The sequence below is a fragment of the Cnephaeus nilssonii genome (assembly GCF_951640355.1).
Source record: "Cnephaeus nilssonii genome assembly, chromosome: 15".
Classification (NCBI taxonomy): domain Eukaryota; kingdom Metazoa; phylum Chordata; class Mammalia; order Chiroptera; family Vespertilionidae; genus Cnephaeus; species Cnephaeus nilssonii.
This window is the reverse complement of record NC_137086.1, coordinates 19,618,476-19,627,737: the sequence shown is the minus strand read 5'-3', so window position 1 is coordinate 19,627,737 and position 9,262 is coordinate 19,618,476.

The following is a 9,262-nucleotide window of genomic DNA, read 5'->3' as shown; positions in this document are numbered from 1 at the left end:
GAAGATTATCTTTTGGTTACCTTCATTTTGTGTCTCTTACCAAAAAAAGAAGCAAACAAACAAAACACCTCAATAGGTGAGCCCAGTTCACACTGGGATATTTTCCCAAGTAAGCTTGACAGACCTATCTACATACAAACATATGTGTATATATATATATATATACACACACATATGTTTACATTGATAAATTGTGACGCATCATAGTAGATACCTATTATCCTGGACATCTAAAGATGATGCAGAATATTTAAAGTACTTTTGGTGAAACTCATGTGAAAGTATAGCAATGGGCTGGCTTTTCCTGTCTGGCATAAAGACTCAAAAGAGTGAGGTTTCTATCAGTAAATATTAAGATTATTTCATCAACTCTTTTTTGCTCCTAGGTTCAGCATGCTTACCTGAACATTTTGCAGATACACACAAGTTCAGAAATTCCTTGTATCTGGCACTAAGGCACTAAGCATAAAGTATTTTTTAAGAAAACACAACACTTACTTTCCTCTTTAAAAGTCCGTTGCACTTGTAAAGCTGGCTTATAAACTTCCAGAGAATCTCATTCAATCATTAGGGAGCATCTCTTTACTAAAGAATTACGGCATCTAAGCAGTGGCTCCTTGCTCACTGGAAGGGCATTCTGAGTGGGCTTATTTGGCCATTTAACATTCTGAGTGTGAATATAAGCTGCTAGGGACTTATTTTCCTCTTATTATTAAGAAAATGCGCCTCTTCAGAGTTGTATGTCTCTTGAAATTTTAATAAGATGATACCACAGGTGCAAGGAAAATGAGAAATAAAAGATAAAAGGCAACTTTGCTAAAAGATTTCTTTTTAGCTTTCATAGTGTTTTTATCCTGTAAGCCTCTTCATTGCCATACCACTCATGCTACTCCAGCTCTTGTTATGCGCATGTACTAGTAAGCTGCACACGCAGAAATCAGGACAGCACGAGACTCCATTACCCATCTTGCTCCTAACTGTGCCTCAGACAACAATGAAGATTTGGGCAGAGGTTGGGAGAGTAATCGTCTTCCTTTACTTTTGCTTACATTTGCAAATTGAAACTAGCATTTCTCAAATTTTTTTCCCTTACACAAATCCATCATTTATGTATGACTGGAGAGGAGAAAGCAGGTAATGCTTAGAAAAAGATTCTGATGCAGTCACATTACCATACTCTTCTGATGACGTTTGCATGCTTGGCCTCCCTGCGTGACCCAGGCCACGTAGCACTGGGGCCGCCTGAATCGCTCAGGCGCACAAATCTCCGGTTGAGCTTTTCTCTGACTCACTCCGTGCTGCACAGACCCCCTGGCCTCTCTCAGCCACAGGAAAACAGATGCACCTCTGGGTCTGGGACCCAAATGAAGTCATGACTTTTGTTGAACTTATCCTCACAGAAGCCCGCAGGCTTCTGTAATCACGCCTTTCCTCACTCTTGTACGGCTTGCGGCTTACCTGGGCCTTGCCTCACCTGTGCCAGCCTTCCAGCTTTTTAATTTGTATATAATTTTTTGGTGCTGCACCAATACTGTGCTGTCGCGGTGAGTGGCCCCACCTGAATATTTGAATGTAGTGATTGTTCCTGCTTGCCCCAACCACAAAGCGCTTTTAGAGGGTCACTTTTTGAAGATTATTTTAACTAGACTGAAGCATTCAAAAGTTGTGTTCAGTAGGCTTTTGAAGGCTTGGGATTAGGGAGATGACTAGGTAGAGACACAGCCCTCAGTCAGGGAAGGAAGAGGTGAGCAGAGAGTAGATGTCCTTCTTCTATCTTCTAAGCCAGTGGTCGGCAAACGGCGGCTCACGAGCCACGTGCGGCTCTTTGGCCCCTTGAATGTGGCTCTTCCACAAAATACCATGGCCTAGGCGAGTCTATTTTGAAGAAGTGGTATTAGAAGAAGTTTAAGTTTAAAAAATTTGGCTCTCAAAAGAAATTTCAATCGTTGTACTGTTGATATTTGGCTCTGTTGACTAATGAGTTTGCCGACCACTGTTCTAAGCGATATCACACTCTTCATTCATTGCTCTTGCAGATTCCCCAAACTACAAGAAAGGAGGAAATTAGTAAGTTCTTTTGACAAAAATTTTAGTTCTGAAAATATTTTATAGTTCTTTAGCTTACTTGCTATAGAATTATAATTTTTTTTAAAAAGATATCACTTTCTTGATCATTTGTCACCATCAATGATTTCTAATCATGGTTTTGGAGCAAATGGCACAGAGTAATCCCAAAGCATTTTTTTAAAATTAAAACATGTTACCAGAAGAGGAATGTTCCTAAAATTCCACAAACAGAAAAAATTGAGGAGTCAGTGTAAGATATTAGATGAATCACAAATATACAGGTTTTTAATGCATATAGTTAAGACAGAGAGAGAAAAGGCCACACACAGGTTAAAGTAATGTTCTGGGTACATGTATGTGTTTATATTAGATTAAAATCTTTAACTCAATAACTTCATTCTTGTTTTAGTAGACAACAAAAAATTTTTAAGAGTGGTAGTTTAGAGAATAATAGAAACATCACATGACCTGGGAGATAGGATGCCAGGTTCTAGGCCTGGCTTGCAACTCTCTATGTAGATGTGTAACTTTTCTGTGCCTTCATCTTCCCATTCTATATAATAAAAGCCTAATATGCAAATCGACCGAATGGTGGAATGACCGATCGCTATGATGCGCACTGACCACCAGGGGGCAGATTCTCAACGCAGGCGCTGCCCCCAGCCTGCAGGCGCCAGGCCGGCCAAGGAGGGTGCCAGCAGAGGCCCTCCGATTGCCCTGCCGGTTGCCCCACAGAGGGAGGCAACTGGCGGCGGCGGGGGGCAGGGCCGGCGAGTGGGCGGCACCAGGCCAGCCAAGGCAGGTGCCAGTAGGGGCCTCCCTGATCGCCCTGCAGGTTGCCCCACAGACTGGCCCTGATCACCGACCAGGCCTCAGGACCCTACCCATGCACGAATTTCATGCACTGGGCCGCTAGTTTGTATAATAAGAGTGTAGATAATCTAGATGATCTAAGGCTCCGCTCCAGCTTGGTGTCTTGGGCATATCTTCCACCAGAAGATGCTTTCTACAGATTGTTCTGCACTAACAATACCAAGGTAAACTTGGGTATTTATGATGTAGCCAGGAGCTTGGAGGTCACTCTTTATTTCTCTCTCATCTCTCATTTGCTTGATTCCTTTCACACACACAGAAACACACACACAACTGCTCCCTGCTAGTTCTATCAAGTCAATAGGAGTTTATAGACAACCATCTAATGGAGGTTAAATTTTATAAATTAAAGTAGATTTTAGAGCTAATGATCACTAGATTTTAATGTAACTAAAACTGGTGTGCTTTTAAAATGCAGAATAATGTGTAATAATTCTTTGATGTTTTAATCTAACTCTTATTAACTTAGAAATTATATGTATGCTGTGAAACATTAAGATAACCATTAAGGCAAAGAACGTTTAGTACATTTCTAACCTCAGTGAAACTTTTAGTAGTTTCAGTAAATAATAACTTAATGGAATTCTACAAATATATCTGAATTATATTCGTTTTATATTTCAGCAGCAGGGTCTCGGGTTCAGTCAACTTTATATTTAACCTATAATTTACATAAGCTGAGAATTGGGTTACCCTACTTAACAGGCATATAAATGACTTGTATTTTTAAAGTTAAAATTTTCTTTTCTGTTGTGAACTAACCTTATCTAACCATATCTCTCAATATTGTCCATTGAGGACATTGTGTATTTACTTATTACTTTAGAACATATTTCAAATCACATGAAATTAAGGCGATATACTAATTAGCATTTGATAATTAACATAATGGCAATATATGCTGCTAAAAACAATTCACTACAACACCTTTTTTAGTTGTATTATGTTAACTATATAAATACATAACATTCTTTAAACTTAGCTTAAGATATATAGAAAACTTAGTATGGGATTAAATATTTTGGTGACTTTACATTTGTATATATAACAACCTGAATGCGTCCTCTAGCTTATTTTAATAAAAATTAGAAATATTTCTGTCTCCTTATTTCCCTTTAATTCAGCTATTAGTCCATATATAATGCTTTGTATTTAGGTTAAAAAAAACCTGTCATCGTCACATATAAATTCCAGAACTTTTTATTTAATGTCCCATCAGTTGGAATATCTGAACAGCTGGCATGCCAACTGTTCCTTTTGGGCTGGAAAGTTTCACAAATGGGGAAACGAACAAAATCTTTTCCAGTCTGACCGGCTAGATGCTCACTCCTGAGAACATCTTTACAACTTTACTTTGAGGCTGTAAGATTCTTTTTCTTTCAATTTATCAGAACATTTCTCTCATTCTTTACAATAATTAAGCTACACAATATGAGATTTTCTTGACACTTCAATTCCAGGCTATCACAATAGTTTCTGTGGTTTAAAAAGGTGAAAAAGGCTCAAGACCAAACTTAGACTAATGATCAAAGGAGAGAAAAACAGCCCTGGCAGGCGTGGCTCACGGTTAGAGCATCAGCCCGCACACCAAAAGGTAGCGGGTTCGATTCCTGGTCAAAGGCATGTACCTGGGTTGCAGTTCAATCCCTCGCCCCAGTCATGTGGGAGGCAACCAGTTGATGTGTCTCCCTCACATCAATGTTTCTCTGTCTTCTATCTCTCCCTTCCTCCTTTCCATTCTCTCTGAAAAGCAATGGCAAAAATATCCTCAGGTGAGGATTTTAAAAAAAGGGAGAAAAAACAATTAGTAAAATAATGAATGAAGTCATTATTTAAATATGCTTCAATTCTTTTATTTCCTTTTGAACTAACCTTTCTGCTTTCATTATTTTTAACCGTGCTTATGCTTGAAAGGATACAGTAGATTATCTCCATCGATAACTGCAACCATTTCTCCCATCCCACATGCCTTTTGCAATGATCCTTTCCTCCTCCTTTTACCAAGAGGGGAGGTCTCCTTCCCTCCTCCCTGCCTTGTGACCCGTGACTTCCTTAGACACATAGAATGCAGCAGAGGTGCCACTGTGCCACTCTGGGCCTACCCCTCACAAGGCCTGGCAGCTTCTGCTTTTTGTCTCCAGGGAAGCCAGCCACCATGCTGTAAAGAAGCGTAGGCTGGACTACCATTGATAAGACACCACGTGGAGAGAAAGACCACTGGAGGGGACCAAGGCCTTCTTAGACCTTCCCACTCAGTGCAGCCACCAACTGAATGTAATCAAAGCTGTGTCGCCAGCCAGCAGCAATTAGCACAGGGTCACTGCCCAGCTGAGCCCAGTCAACCCACAGAATTATGGAAATAATAAATCATTCTTGTTTTAAGCCACTATGATTGGGGATGATATGTGATATAGCAATAAATAACTGAAACAGTATGTTTTTAAATGGCGTACCATATATTACAGTTGAGAAGCATGTTCTCAAATAATATGCACACTTAATGTAAGGCATAGGGTCTGAAGTTATTTAGCCTAGAGCTATAAATACTCTCCAAGGACTCTCATTCTTCCCTGCTACCCTCCGCCTCTATCTGTGGATCTTATTTATTTTAGTCAAGGCTGCTATGCTCCCAAGGAGGACATCATCTTCTCAGGAAACATGTGTAACAACCCCATTCAGAAAATCTAAAACACGGTAGTGAAGGAATGACCCAGATATTGTATTTGACCAAATAGATGAGTACATTCTTGCCAGAAATTTCCTGGATTTCTTTACAGTGGCCTAAGAGAAACCTTCTTTTTGGGAGAAAATGTTCATAGCTGTGTTAGATAACTGGGTAGATGCTTGACTATATGTTTTCTACCTTTTACCCAAATAAACAGTCAGTTTGGGTCCTGATGGGTGTTTTTTGCTTTTAAACCAGTTCTCCTCACTCATCCTCCCGTCCAGCAGACTTCAGCTAGTGGTCACCTGTGTGCTCTGAGGAAAAAGGCTTATCTAATTGCACGAAAAGTTTCTCATAAAAAAGGTCCCTAGCACCTTTGAGTATTCAGGATGACGGGTACCATTGTCTTTCCACGCTTTTCCTCTTTCTCTCTCAACTAGAAAGACATTCTACCAAAGGTCAGATTTTGGCTTTGCCACTTACAGGTCATGACCTTTTATTATCGGCATCTTCAACTCTTAAAATAAGAACACTACCTAAAATGAGAATTTTAACACCTGAGGTGGTTCAAGGTATTAAATGAAACAATTATGCTAATATGCTTTATAATATAAAAAGCTATATAAATATTATTACTTTTATAAAAAGCTAAATAAATATTATTACTGTACAACTTTTGGAATATATTGACTTCTGCAATTAAAATGTGGCCACATAAAAGAAATGCATAGAATATTTTTAATACAGTGGTTACCGTGTTTCCTCCCAAAGAAGCATGCATGAACCTTCATCCCATTCAGCTGCTCATCTTTCATTTGGTGCCTTTTGCATTTCCAACATGAAAAGGCTCTTCTTTTCAGCAAAGAAAAATGCCAAGTTTTTCTTTTTATGCCAATTTAGTTTATTGACACTATTTTAAATGTTTGCTTATTATCTAGCAAACACTATCAGGTTATCAAGTACTGGGCAAAAACAGAGGAAATTAAGCCTTTAATGGAATAAGTAGCCACCAAAAAAAAAAAAAAAAGAGCCTAGTGGGGTTAACCAGAAAGGCACAATTTTTTAAAATATATTTTATTGATTTTTTACAGAGAGGAAGGGAGAGGGATAGAGAGTTAGGAACATGGATGAGAGAGAAACATCGATCAGCTGCCTCCTGCACACCCCCTACTGGGGATGTGCCCGCAACCAAGGTACATACCCTTGACCAGAATCAAACCTGAGACCTTTCAGTCCGAAGGCTGACACTCTATCCACTGAGCCAAACCGGTTTCAGCAGAAAGGCACAAATTAAGACCTCACCAGAAGACTTAAAGAACTCACCAACACCACCATCATGAAATAATCTGACCATGATGCCAGGAGATTTCCTGAGGGGTTGGAATCATCAAAGATAGAAGAGTTGGCTGGGGAGGAACAACTAAATTGTGAAGAAAAGGCATGTGAGGTCTGGGAATACACAAAACCAATTTAATTTTGTGTTCCTTAAGCAGTCCTGAATAATTAGCTGTAGGAAACAACTAGAGAAAAAAACAAGAGATCCAAGTCTTAATTTAATCTGTGTATTCCAGAAATTAAAATTATATGCACAGTGTCACTTCCTGAGGCAGTGAGGAAGTGCTGAGTGAGAAGAAAAGTCAGTCCCAAATTTAAGAAACACTTGCAGAGAGGGAAAAAAAAGGGAAGAAGATGAAAAATTGGTATTTATCACTTGTCCTGCAACAGTCTCCATCTCAAGATCACCTTTCCACTATTCATACCTTCCTCTTTCCTATTTATCCTTCGTTCTAGCCATGCATCTACTATTCTTGATTTGAATCTCTACCCTATTATTCTCAAGTTTCTTCTTTTACCAAATACTCATCATTCCACTCTCTGCTCTGACAAACACCTGCTCCATTATTCAATTTCCTTCCTCCTAGATTTGCAAATCTACTACCTGCAATTTTCATCCTGAGCAATCACCCCATATTTAATCTTGTCTAATGTAAGAACCCCCTATAAAGCACCAGCACTATGTTATATAAATTAAATTTGAAAATAATCTTAGATTGAATTCAAACAAATCCTAAAATAGATTTGTTTTATTTTTTTAAATTACAATTCTTTTTTATTTTTCTTATTTTTTCCTCTTTATTGAATTTATTGGGGGTGATACTGGTTATCAAAATTATACATGTTTCAGGTGCACAATTCTACAACACATCATCTGTACATGATATTGTATGTTCACCACCCCAAGTCAAGTCTCCATCCATCACCATTTATCCTCCCACTAAAATATATTTATTTTAGAGATTGACATCTCTTTAGATGCTCTATACTCTGCTATTCCTTAAATATAATCCCATTTAGAAAAAAAAATCCCTCACCAAAATTGTCTTTATCAAATATTCCCTCTAAATCATTGGTTCTTAGTCATGAGTTGCCCTCAAGGGTTCCAGTAGATGTCCCTCATCCACTTCCTAATCCAGATTCCAAATGTAACCCAGGGCTACTATTGCCCCAAACTCCAGAGCTCTGCTGGGTTAATGCCTGGACAGTTCACAGTACTTAAAAATAAATTTTAAAATAAAATAAATACATGGCAGTATCTTATAGGTATACAAATACTTTATACCTTTCTTCCTTTGATTGCCTTTATCAAGTATGTATCAGTTATAATGGCCTTTTTATAGAAGCAAGACTTCCATCGCTAAATTTGCTGTATTTTTTTTAAACCTGGAACAAAGGACCTCTGCCCCTTGGCCTCTTCTGCATCCTGAGCCCTTCCTTTATGACTTGGAATAGAGCAAGACCATGACTAATTCTGCCCCACGGGCTGACTAGTCTAAGAGAGATAAAAATCCCTTCCTCATTCTGCCTTAAATATTTAACATTTAGAAATTCATCTGGGTTCCAAAGTAATCCTACTGAGAAGATTGGGGAGATAAAGTACCAGTTAGAATGTTTATGTGAATTTGCTTAAAGGAATCTCTTTCCCAAGAGCTGTTTGTCATCAGTAACTGAAAGAATAGAGCCTGCGCTGGAGCTGCTGGGCTGTGGGGTGGCTGGAGAGCCCCCTGAGGGCCTTGGGTCTTTCTTTAGGGATTGGAAGTGGAGGGCACCTCAAAGGGGAAATGTGTCTACAGCAAACCAACTCTACTTTGAAAATTTAGCTGTGCCATCCCTGGCCATTGTTTCTTACAAAGAACATGCAGGGGATACCTTGGCTGGGTTGTAGAGCCAACTCTGCTACCAGCTGCACTGTGTTGAGCATGTTCCTTTCTCTCTCTGGCCCGTCAGTCTAGAGTAAGGAGGAGTCGAGCTCAATGTGTTTAAGATTCCTCCTAGCTGTGATATTTTGTGAAATGACGTAAACAAACAACTGTCATCTATCTACCCCTTGTCCTGTTCCTGTGTCCTCTTCCACCCTCCTCTTCTCAGGTCTGTCACAGATGGATGGGAGAGGTAGGACAGAGAGAGGGCCCTATAGGGATTGTGCTCTATCTGCTTCACCTCCCTGATCCTCTCCGAAATCTCCTTTCTCCATCCTGTCTGCTGTGGAGGCTAGATCCATGGTGGCCAGTGCAAAATCCTGGGGTGCAGTTGCTTTGCAAGAAGCCAGCTTTTATTTTGTAAGCAAAACCAAAAACATGTAAGAGTATTAGACGGTTT